The following is a 12,790-nucleotide window of genomic DNA, read 5'->3' as shown; positions in this document are numbered from 1 at the left end:
ATATAGATTGAAAAGACTGGTTGATGAAATACAACCTTACCTGACAACATTGCAAATTGGAAAAAAAATTCTCCATATTCTGTCACAACAGTAGACTGTTGTCCAGAACAGAGGTTGTGCCACCAAAGCAATCAGTTGCTGTGGCACTCTGTTGTTTTATCATAGAGTTTTGTCCAATTCCTAGAGAGGCATGGTGTCACTTCTGGAAGTGACATCATGCCATTGGCTGATGATCTTTGTTTTATTTTTTCTCTCATTTGCAACCCTAATATAAATATATATTTTACATTGTTTCTCAACAGGTTTTCTATATTGCTGTGTCCCAAACAGTGGAGCTCTGTTTGTTCCAAGTAAAGCATTTCTTGGTGGGAGGGATTTCAATGCATAACACATTTCACTTTGACATCAGTAGAATTTCAGCATGCTTGTCTGGAGCATGCCCAACAATACAACTCCCTTTAATTCCTCTCAGATTCTCTTTTAATGTTGTTTGAGAACCAAATCCATCACCCATCTGAATGTGGGTAGCTGAGGAAATGTTAGCCTCTCTGCATGTCTAGTGCATCTTGAACTAGTTGTCTTATGCTGTGGTGTGCACAAAAGTGGCAATTCCAAACCCTGCTGATATTCAAAAAGTGATAGCAGCATAGCCAGAACCTGAAATGTGTGCAAAGTGGTGGACGTTACAGAATCTGGCAATATAGCTGACCTTTTCCTGATGTGCTCCAACTCTCATACAAACTGCATGAGAAGAATGTGTTGAAGAAGCTTGGATTCTTGAAAGTGAATACCCCCCAAATTGCGTGGTCTCTGGGGTGACATGGTACTTGAATCCAGCTGCTTTCCTGCAGACCAACATGGCTACATCGGAGAATATGTCACGTATGCCTTGTTTTTAAGGCTGATTGAGAAACATCAATTTCCAGGAAGTCAGAAGGAATATGCCATGCTCTGGTGTGATGGTTACATTTAAGGAAAGATATAAGCATTCGCAAAATGAACCAAACTCTATCCCTACCTCATATTATTATGACCATGTTAACTTGAGAATATTCAAAGGAAAATGTTGATTCCAAGAATAAAGCTATGGTTTTTTTTTTAAAAAAAGAGAGAGGTATTGACTAAGAACTATGTTTATTGAACCAAAATTCGTCACTTTGTCTTAGTGATTTCAGTTCGAGTTTTTTTATGGGCTATGAGAGGTCAGTGTGTATAGTAATAGTGGGGCTTTCTGGTTCAAAAAAGACAGACCCTTTGAATGTGGATGGAAGTGGAAATTTCCTCTATTGGGTCATTAATTGTCCACTGAACACAATTCTGAAAGACAGTGAAGAATTTGGGTTTTGTCCCTCCTCGGCGTGTTGTCAGCATTAAATGTGACATCAAATGCAGCAAAATTAAGTATTTTTTTTTCCCATGGAGTATTTTTCTCCTGATTGAATTGAACAATGCCGTTGCCATAGAAACAGCCTTTCTGGAAAAGGTCACTTGCAAGAAACTGTGTTTTAGGTGCAACTCAAGGAGATTATGGGGGATTAGCTAATTTATATATATATTTCTTTAAAGAAAATATTATAGACGAATAATATCCAACTGAGCTGTGAGGTTCTCTCAGTAAATTAAAAACTCTGTGATAAAGGCTTTATTTTGCCTTTTTTTTAATGGTATGCAGTGGGGTGATATCTGAAATAGTGATTCTTTTTTTAACTTGGTTTTAATTAAACCTCAGTCAGGGCTGAGAAATGTGGTGAGAGAAGATAATTGCCCTATTCCCAATGCAGTTTTTAAACTCTGGCTTTGATATGTGCCTCTTGACAGACTGAACCCCTACTTTGACTCCGGGCTGAGTTTGTGCTATTTTTCTCATAACCTACGGCAGTGATGGCGAACCTTTTCGAGACCAAGTGCCCAAATTGCAACCCAAAACTCACTTATTTATCGCAAAGTGCCAACACGGCAATTAAACCTGAATACTGAGGTTTCAGTTCAGAAAAAACGTTTCTAGGTGTGCGTTACTTGGGAGCAAGCTTGGTGGTAGTCTTTGCTTTGAAGCAACCGTGCAACTCTTCCAATGGGTGAATCACAACCCTAGGAGGGTTTACTCAGAAGCAAGCCCCATTGCCAGCAACCAAGCTTACTCCCAGGTAAAGGATTATGCTTTAGTTCTTCAAATGAAAATCAGTTTAACAGTGTTTAACAGGGTTACCTACACTGCTTCCCCAAAACTACGTCTTAGGTTTAATGCTAATAATCGAGCCCAGTGGCCCAGGCCAACCTAGATGTGTGTGTGTGGGGGGGGGGGTTGACTCTGTTTGTGAGTGCCCACAGAGAGGGCTCTGAGTGCCACCTCTGGCACCCGCGCCATAGGTTCGCCATCACTGACCTACGGGGTGCTGGGGAGAGCAGAATGTGTGAAGGACAATACCATACAACAGATTGAATGAAAGGGGAAATTTGGGGAGATATAATCAAGGACGAGGAATTTTAAAGGTTAATAGTTGCAAACAAACAGCCCTTTAAAAAAAATTGAGATCTTTGCAATAAGAGAAGTTGGTGGTACTGGTTATCTTCAGAGTTTGTTCAAGAAGTAAAAATAAAACAAGGTTCCCAAGTAGTGAAACAAGGTTTCCAAGTGCGAGACAACATCTAAGAATGCTCTCTGCTGGAAAAGTGAAAAATAAACAATACTGAAGTTGGATTCTTACAACTTTTACCAATCAAGAGCTTCTCACAAATGACTTGCAGAAGATCTTGGGGTCTGCGGATGTTCAAAAGAAAACCGTCTCTTTTTACAAGGCATATGTAACATAAGGAATTCATTTTCGCAAGATGTTGTCGACAGCCACTATTTTACATAGCTTTGGACTAGAATATGGTGCCAGATGGACAACTGTGTTAAAGTGCAACTGGCTACCATGTTTTAACAAATGTGTCTTTTCTGAGGTAAAGTTGCCCTGAGCCCCAGTAGGTAAAGCTTCTATGCTCAGGAGTGGTACTTGGCAGTTCAGAGATGGAACCGTGGATTGAGGTAGAGCCTTTTGGCATCTCGTGAGTTAGGGCAAAGCCTCCCTATACCTGGTGTCTCAGAATAAATCTGTATGGCCTTGAAGGGCAACAAACCCTTTTCAGACTTCTATGAGGGAAGAATAAATGTGTGGGTCAAGGGGAGAATGAGACAGTGGCAGCAAAATGTGCCACAGGACTAGGATTACCAATCTCCTGACAGGATATAGAGATTTTCCAGTATTAGAACTGATGTTTAGACAACATCAGTATTAGAACTGATGTTTTCTCTGGAGAAAATGGCTACTTTGGAAGGTGGGTTCTGTGGCAGTATATGGTATATACTGGCACATCCCTAGATCTCCTAGAATTACAAGTATACTGTATACCCCACTGAGATCTCTTCTAAACCCGTCTCTTCCAAAGCTCCACCCCAAAAATCTCCAGGGCATCTTCCAGCCCAGAATTGGCAAACCTAATTGATCTATTGCACATTCATTGGGACACGTGCATAGAGTTCAGAGGTGTATGCTTCTCCTTCTATAGCTGGAACTCAGGTTTATTCAGTGACCTCGAATACCAGACATAGATCTATACTAATTCCCTTACCTGTGTTTGAACTTTCTAAACATATTCTACTAGATGTGTATAGCTTGCCATCACAGTCTCTCACCCCCCCCCCCACTCTTGTTCATTCTTCTCCCTTAATATATTTGAATTTAGTAAAAAATATTGTGTATTGTGTGACAATTCACAAGCAGTCATATGTCTGAGGTAATCACTCGTACATCTTTGGCAAGATAGTGGATGCCCTGTTCACAAGACCAGAGTCCACACAGCTGCTCACGGGACTTTCTTGAATTCTGTCATTAGGTTGCAATCCAATCCTTATAGCTGCTCACTGTACCCTAGTTACACAAAGTGGGTTTAAATCACACTCTCTAGTATTTGTTGGGAAAATTAATGAAATCGGGTGTATTTACTTTGGGTGCAGTTGGTACTAGGGCTGCCAAGATCCCTGAGCTCCTGTTTACTATAAAGTTTCTGATGATTCCTAGAGCTACCACCGTCACTTCCAGGTTTTCCCCACAACCCTAGCTGGCACATCCTACTAAACAATTGTGGAAACTTGAACTTCTCCCTGCCATCTAAAAAACACATGTTTACGGATAGATGCCAGAGTTCCTTATCACGCTCTCCGATACTGGAATCTTGGACATTCCAAAACTGAATGCCATGTGGGCAAGAAAAACTTACACATGTACATGCCTGGCTTCTAATTAAATTTGGGTCACCTTGCTTGACAGCGCGTTGTTAGCATGCCAGGGATGGGTAACCAAGGAAGGCACTATGCTGGCATGCTAACATTGCGTGTGTAGCTTTAAACGAGATGTCTTGCATGTGCTGTGCCTCATGGGTAGGTTCTTTTTGCGTACCTGGCATCTTGTTTAAATTGGGCCTCAGTGTATAATTACACAGTTGTCAGATCTTGCACTGGAACAAAGAAGCCAATATTGTGCTAGATTAAGAAATACTCCACGACAGTGAGAAAGGGGTTCTTGCAAATAGCTGAGTGGTAACACTATGAGTGGGGTTAATGTGAGGGCCTGATGGCACAGTTCCTCTGTGAATTGTCCACAGCTTACTTGGCTCCCTTCCCTGTTCATCTGTTTGTTCTTTGGCTGGGGGAGAAGAGAGGCAGAAAGAGTATAAAGCTCATTGCTGTTCAGCGTCCTGGAGAATGTGCTTAGTGGGGTGTTTGCAGTCGTGTTTCTCTGGGGCCGGGTGTATCATCAGACCCCTAGAAGGCAGCAGGATTCAGTTTCTATTTCCAATAAACTTTAAAAATACATGAAGGGCTGGGTCAGTCATTTGTGGCATGCAGGGGAATGGAACACCCCCTGCCTCATAATGTTGCAGCCCCTCCCCACCAGGGAACTCCCCTTGGGCCTCTGCAGCTTCCGTGCTTCATCATACCGTCAGGCAGATGCAAGCTGGTCAGTAGCAACTGATCTAGTTTGTAGGAACCATGAAGAGTGGTAGTTCTGTAGTGCATTGTGCATCGTGTTTGGGCTCCTGTATGCACATACACATGTATATGTATGGCATCCCCTCACAGAGAGTAAAATATAAATATTGAGAGCCAGCGTGGTGAAGTGGTTAAGAGCAGAGGGATTCTAATCTGGAGAACCAGGTTTGATTCCCCACCCCTCTACCTGAGTGGCAGAGGCTTATTTGGTGAAGCAGATGTGTGTCCGCACTCCTACATTCCTGCTGGGTGACCTTGGGCTAGTCACAGTTCTTCGGAACTCTCAGCCCCTCCTACCTCACAAGGTGTCTGTTGTGGGGAGAGGAGTTTGTAAGCCAACCTGAGTCTCCTTACAGTAGAGAAAGGTGGGGTATAAATCCAAACTCTTCTGCTTCTCTTCTAAAAAGAGTTGTCCCTAAGGAACAAACCTATCAGCAGATTTTTAAGTGTTTCTTTATCAATGTTTATCTAAGTGCTTTCACAAAATTGTAGATGGCCGCTGACTTCTTCCCAGAGGCATCCCTTTCTTTGTGAGGAAGATCAGGGAATGCCTCTTATGTCCATCATCTAAAACCTAGTGAAAGTATACTGTTTTTTATATCATTCCTGCTGTCCTGCCATAGGAAATGTATAGATCATTTAGTTGCCTGGATTATTAAGGGTAAGATTAGATGACCCATTACAGATCCTCAGTGGACTCCTTTGGTTCTTTAAATTCCTGTACATAGCATTTGTGGGAGGAAGCATTGGGAAAGAGGGTTTTAACCCTTCCCCCCCCCCTTTCCCATGCAAAGTTTCCTTTGGTGTATTGCCTCCCCATCCCTGAGCTGCTGTTTGCCCCATTAGGAAAATACACAACATATACACATTAAAAAAATACCTTAAAAGCTAATTTCTAAATCACTAAATTCTCATTGGTGTACAAATATACATTTGTCCCCCTCTCCTTTCCATGCATTTCTGTGCATTTAAAAATGTTTACATTTTCTGCTTTTCCTTTTCCTAGTTCTCCCACTGATGAAGATTGGCTTGGATTCAAATCCTGCCCACCAAACTGTCATCAGTCTGCACCAACACAGTATGATAGAACTTGATGGAACTCACCTCTTGCATTCAAACTGGCGCTGAAAACTTTGGATAGCGTCCAGACAGCAACCAAGAGCTGAGGTCCTGCCTCTCATCCCATTTTCAGAAACGTTCTGCTGAGAAGTATTCTCCAGGTATGAATTTTAAATCTAATCTGAACTCACCTAATAATGTTGTTTAGACCAATTATCCCTTTTATAGAAGAGCCATGTTTCTTATTCCATCCATTGGAACAATTATATCATCCACCTTCCCAAATGGAGAAAAAAATAAACCTCTGACAGGTACTTGTCATGTGCATTATGTCTTTTCTGTTTGATGCCATAGTTTAAAGGGGTAAGCTTGATCCTTGGATGTGTGTACTTTAGAGAATATACTGGAAATGGGATGCCATAAATGAGGGCTACCCAATACAGCTGGGACTTGGCATGATCTGAACTTGAGGCTTTTTGCCTTTGTAGCCAACAGCGTTGTGCCCTACTCTGGCTAGTATCTTCTGCACATTTTTCTGAGGTCATTGCTTCTGAATTGGCAACAAAAAATTAGATTTAAATTAGATTAGATTTAAAAAACAAAGCAAGAAAACAAATGAGAATCTCCCACAGTGCTGTCCGGCGGGTGGAACTTACTAGATTGTTCTATAGTTGGAACTGACAATAATGAGTGGGCATGGAGAGAGTTGTAGAAAACAGTGAACAGTGAAAGGGGACATTAGACATAGAAGACTTGGTGTGCGCTTGCCTGGAGGAGCTATTATATTCTGCCATTACGTTCCTCTGCCTGAAATAGGGCAAGAGCTGACTTGGTGACAAGAGATCTGCTAATACCCTCGGTATCTGTTGTTCTAGCAAAGAGATGGTTGCAAGCAGGTGAGAAAACTGGACATAACTATTTGAGCTTCCCTCAGAGCTTGACTCAGTTGGCTCAAATGATTCATTTTGTGGCATTTCTTATTTGATCTTTTTGCTTGCATTCTCAGTGAGAGTGGTTTCATGTGGACTCAGGGATGGTGTGGGCAAATGGTTTTGGGAGACTTCTGGTTGCTCTCAATCATGTGATTCTAATGTTGCTTTACCCGTGGTGACACGGAGCCACTGTTTATGTGTGTATGTTTGAATGTGGAAATATATATACATAAAATCAGCAGAACTACTACCAGTTTATGGTCCATGCTTGGGGTGTGTGTGTGTGCTCCCATCCAGTAACCAGGTCTGGATGGTGAAAGGGGGGGGGGGCTCTGAAGACAAAACTCCAAGGGGTCTTATTCATTGAGTCAACCGATGGAGCTGCACAAGTCAGGCATTTTGTTTTCAGATAATGTTTTGGCTAAGTCTGGGTGGTGTGAATGGTGGTTGCTGAGAGAAGCTTTGTCTGAGGGCCTATGGAGACCCTTGGTAGTCCTGGCACATACACAGGGAAAGCTAACAAGTTTTCACAGGGCAGTGGGGCCAGAGCCACTGTGGTCTCTTTCAGTCAGTCTACGTGTGCTTGTCCCCGTTCATTTACAGCTATGTAACTGTCATTGCCATTAATTTTATTTATTGCTTTTGTTTTCTCCAAAAAGCTCAAAGTGGCATTTTAGCCTCACATTAACCTTTGGAGTTAGGTTAGGCTGATTGAGAATGACTCTACGAACCAATCGGGTAAGATTAATTTCTGAGCAGGAATTTAAATACAATCCTCCTCTCACATCTGAAGATAACGCTGCTCACTGCACTATCAGTTTGATTTTTCATTTCTCTAGTTCAACTGGGTTTCTTGTGCAGTTTTCTGTTGACCTGCAGTGGTTAAATTATGCTGAACTTTTTCTGCAAGTTTAAATATCAGCTTCCGCTTTCTCTCTCTCTTTCTCTCCTTTTTGGTAATGCGCTCAGGAATAAAAGTAATAGTATCATCAACCAGTTTTATGGAACTAATAATTCAGACCTTGCTCCTCTCACTGAAGCTAAGCTAACAGCTTAACCATTTTTATCACCCCAATTAAGAATACTTTGCGTTGTTCTAATTAGGAGAAATATGTGAAGAAACTGATCTCAGGTCGCTTTCCATTTTTCAAGCTGTGAGAACACTCATTGGGGTCTGTGATGTTACAGTCTAGGTTTGAACAATTGTGGACTAATTTAAAATTACAATTTGGGATCCCGTGAGTGATTGCTGAGTTTTGAGACACCCAGTTTTACTCGACTACTGTAAACACTCCAGCCTTTCTGAACCATACTCAGTTCTCATCAGGAGATGTGTTTTGCAGGATTTATTCTTTTTTCTCTTTTTGGCTAATTTACAAATTCATATTTTTCTGCGTACCTGGGGAGCCTCCCAAGATTATCAAGTTTCATCATCCAGACAAGGGCCAGCCAACTGAACATTAGATGCAAGTGATGGCAAACAGAAGTGTCTAGGAAAGAGTGCCTGAAGGCAGACAAGGAGTTTTTTTCAGTGCAAAAATTAAAATCTGCTAACACATAAAATATTTTATGAAAAATTCCTCTATCCTGACCTGGCCAATCTTGATCCTCTTTGATCTGAGATTGCAAATGCCTTAACAGACCAGGTGCTCGGGAGCAACAGCCGCAGAAGGCCATTGCGTTCACATCCTGCATGTGAGCTCCCAAAGGCACCTGGTGGGCCACTGTGAGTAGCAGAGAGCTGGACTAGATGGACTCTGGTCTGATCCAGCAGGCTCTTTCTTATGTTCTTATGTTCTGGCTAGTATATGGATGGGACACCTCCAAGGGTTAGGACATGGAGCCAGGCAATGGTAAACCCCCTCCAAATGTCTCTTGCCTTGAAAACCCTATGGGATCTCCATAAGTCAGCTGTGACTTGATGGCAAAAAAATACATACATCGGTAATTATATAAAAATATTCCTAAGTGGAAGATATTTGTAATTCATTCAGAATATGCTTTCCGTGCCTATGTTTACACGAGCCCTACTTGTGGCAAAATATATTTTAAAAGATTTGTAGCGCGTAGCAAGGGGTGATATATAGGATCACGCATACAGTTTGTTCATGAGTACTGTTCATATCAAAGATGAACAAATCTGAATGGGAGTGGGAGATGGCTGAATCATGATGGCAGGCTGCTGACTTATTCTCGTTGAGTTGAATGCTTGCATGGACTTGACATGAGTGCAATTGCATGTACACAGAGCTCTCTTCATGTTGTTGGGGACTTGGGAAACAGCTCCATGCAAATGTTCATTTGGACACTTCTGGGCCACCCTCCATGTATAGTCATTTGTTCTGGATGGGACATTGGAACAGGGCTACATGTCCTTTCAAAGGTGTATAGGTCAGGGGCAAAGCCAGTGACTGTGATAACTTCATCCATCTCCTGTGCTACGTGTGCACTTTGTCCACAGATGCCATGTTACATAAACAGAGCTTCTATTTGTACTAGATAAAGGAGAAATGGATCATGGGAAAGCAGCATGGGGAAAAGTTTGAAGCCTTATTAATACAACTAGTAAGTAGCTGCCATTTCAGACTAGCCCATGCTGACTTCTTCCCATGCTATCCTGAGCTGATCTAGTCACATTAAAAAACTGTCATATACTAAAGTTGTTTATTTAATATGTTCATATGTCCGTCTTTCTCTCAGCTGGGATTCAAAGTGAACAATGGGATAGACCCCAGGAGCTTCAAAGTCTACCTTGATTCATCTCTCTCTGTGGAGACTCAGGTGGCCTGTATGGCCTAGGTGGCTTTTCCTGGCCACAGTGATCCGTGCTACGGTCACTTCCAGATTAGATCATTGTAACTCACTTTTCGTAGGCCTTCCCTTGCAGCTGATCTGGAAATTGAAACTCCAGCATTTGGCGGCACAGCTGCTCACAGGTGGTTCTATCAGGGACCACATCTCCCCTGTGCTGCGTCAGCTGCACTGGCTCCCAGTGGAAAACCAGATCACCATCAAGGTGTGGGTTTTGACCTTTAAGGCCCTATGCCGGGTCCCTCATACCTTAGGGACCATCTTTCCCCTTATGTCCCTACTTAGCCTCTGCAATGTGCAGATACAAACTTATTGGTGTTCTCCGGCCCCTCAGTGATACAACTGGCCTCCGCCCCGGGCTAAGGCCTTCACTGCCTTGGCCCCTGCCTGGTGGAACACTCTTCCTTTGGCCATCAGGGCCCTGCAGAACCTTGGACAGTTCCACAGGGCCTGTAAAAAAGAGTTGTTCCACAAGGCTTTTGGGGAGGATGGCCATTGATGTGCTGCCGCCCCTCATCATTCCCTGTATTTCATCACATTTGGTTGCCACTAGTGGTGTGTTCAGTCCCCTCCTGGGGCAAGGGGGGAAGGTAAGGAGGTTTTTAGCCATCTGCTGTTGGATTATTGGTTATTTGTTGTTGTGCTATGCTATTTTTTGTTTTAATTATGGCATTGTGATTGTATGTTTTAATGGTATTTTATCTTTTGTACACCGCCCAGAGCCCTTTGGGGGTGGGCGGCATAGTAAGTCTCACAAAATAAATAAATAAATAAAAACCATAAAAATTGCAAGAACTTGTAGAAGCAGCAAAATATTAACGTAAAGTCTAGAAAAAGACTGTGAGTCAGCATCAGTGGAATGCAGCTTGCAGAAGTTCATACAGCCAACAAGTAATGCTGATAGGGTCGCTAGCAAAGCTCTATGCATCGTCAGGCACATTTGGAGAGGGGCAGAGATTGGCAGAATGGCATTGTATATATTTTTAATCATTATCATCATCATTGATTTATATACCACTCTCTATGCAAACAGGCTCAGAGCAATGAACAAAGGCTGAAAGAGGAAAGGCCAGATAGGTAGGGAACCAAGAAGTGTTCATGGTCTGTGATACTCTAGGATTTCCCCTAATCTTTATTTCCTAGAGCCGTGGTGGCGAACCTTTGGCACTCCAGATGTTATGGACTACAATTCCCATCAGCCCCTTCCAGCATGGCCAATTGGCCATGTTGGAAGGGGCTGATGGGAATTGTAGTCCATAACATCTGGAGTGCCAAAGATTCGCCATCACTGTCCTAGAGTGACACGCAACATGACATCACTTCCAGATACCATTTGGAAGTGACATTGCGGTGTTGCACCATTCTGTTCCCTCCCTGTGATTTTGCTCCTGTTTCTCTACGGATGTTCTTGGCATCCCTAGTTGCTGAGCTGAGCAAAGTTGCTGCATGGGCACATCATAAAAAAACAATCTGTCAAATTAGTAAGTCTCAGGCATCAATTCACTGGCAAAATGTGCTTTCCGTGACCTAAGAAAAAGTGGTCTGGACTCAACGCAATGTACAGTGGCAAGCAACACTGAAGTTGCCTGATGGATTTTGGTGCTTGTGGGATGGAAGGGGAAAGCCATAAAAACAATTTCCAGAGTGGTCAGCCATTGCATTAATTTATTGCATGTGTAGCATTTAACTAATCAGCTACTATAGATCAATATGCATATTGGAGTACTTCAATGCTGTCTTGCTCCTTCTGAGGGAGCAAAACCATGATTTGTGTTTTGTGGGGTTTTTAAAATCATATTGAGGTATACGGGATATTCCTGATTAAGGAGGTATTTATTTATTAAAATACTCCTGAATCACACTTCCCTACACAAAATTGTTTGATAGTGTGGTTTTGATGTAGAGTGCAAATCATGAAATAACTCACAAAAGGATAGACAATTGCTAACTTCTTAAAACCCCAGCAAAAACTGAATAGAAAAACTAAAAACTGTTTTTAAAAAAGACTGTCTCATACATTCTACAGAAGATAAGAGAGCAGGAAAGATACAGGGTCTCCTCTGAGCAGCTCTTCCAGATCTTCAGAGCAAGTACAAAAAAAACACCGTGGAATGGGCCACCACCACCCTGGCCTCTCCATGTAGGGGTACAGAGAGGAAACATTGACATGGACTTCAAAAAGAAAATTGACTTTAACATTATTCACTTTCTGCAAGGGATCATAGCTCTACGACAGAATGCGTTCTTAATCAGCGTTATAATTCTTCTCCTCCCTTTATAAACAAAGAAGAATTCTCTGGCACCTCAAAGACTAATAGATTTATTGTAGCATAAATAATTGCTGAATTAGAATTTAACAGTCAATTGAATTGTATTCACCGGGGTTTAACTCTTATAGCTACAGCTGCTGTGACTGGTCACTGTGCTTATCTTGTTACTTTTGAGTTCTGCAGAGAAAGGTTGCAAGCTGTTTCTCTTGCATTTCATGGCCTTTTAGCTTCACCATCCACAGTCCTCCCCCGTGCTATATCAACTGAGGATTCACCTCATGCATCTGAAGAAAGAGACACTAACCATGAAAGTTTAAACTATAGTAAATCTGTTACTGTTTAAGGTGACACAAAACTCTTAACTTGGCTTTTCAACAGCATACTCGCACGGCTAATCCTCTGCAGTCAATTATTTAGAAGTGAGCATTGAAGTTTTAAAAAGCCTTTTCTTTGCCGACGTTCTCTTCTCCAATTCCCATTCCTAGAAGCCTCCATTGGAATCCTAACATGCCTCTTCAGTCTGAGTTGGCTGGAATTTGAAGTAACATGTCTCTGATTTGCACTGCATTTAACATTAAAGTTTTTGGAGGAAAGTTTTAGAGCTGACAGTAGATTAATTAAAAAGTTTATGGCAGTTTGCATGAAAAACAATGATAAAGGGTTGGAGGGTTGTGTCAACATATATG

General features: G+C 42.1%; 1 protein-coding gene across 7 annotated transcripts in view; it reads left to right on the top strand.

The window, feature by feature from the left end:
• PKNOX2 (PBX/knotted 1 homeobox 2) overlaps window positions 1-12,790 on the top strand; it is a 352,275-nt gene that overhangs the window by 141,356 nt on the left and 198,129 nt on the right. For 4 of the 7 annotated variants that reach the window (XM_048512660.1, XM_048512657.1, XM_048512656.1 and 1 more), the window contains one exon: window positions 6,039-6,252. The exons of the other annotated variants lie outside the window; for them this stretch is intronic. The gene's annotated coding sequence lies outside the window, so the exon portion shown is untranslated. The remainder of the gene's footprint in view (window positions 1-6,038; window positions 6,253-12,790) is intronic. 7 annotated transcript variants of the gene reach the window in all.

Source organism: Sphaerodactylus townsendi, linkage group LG12 (genome assembly GCF_021028975.2).
Source record: "Sphaerodactylus townsendi isolate TG3544 linkage group LG12, MPM_Stown_v2.3, whole genome shotgun sequence".
Lineage (NCBI taxonomy): Eukaryota > Metazoa > Chordata > Lepidosauria > Squamata > Sphaerodactylidae > Sphaerodactylus > Sphaerodactylus townsendi.
Note: the sequence above shows the minus strand (reverse complement) of the source record. Positions and strands in the feature narration are given on the sequence as shown.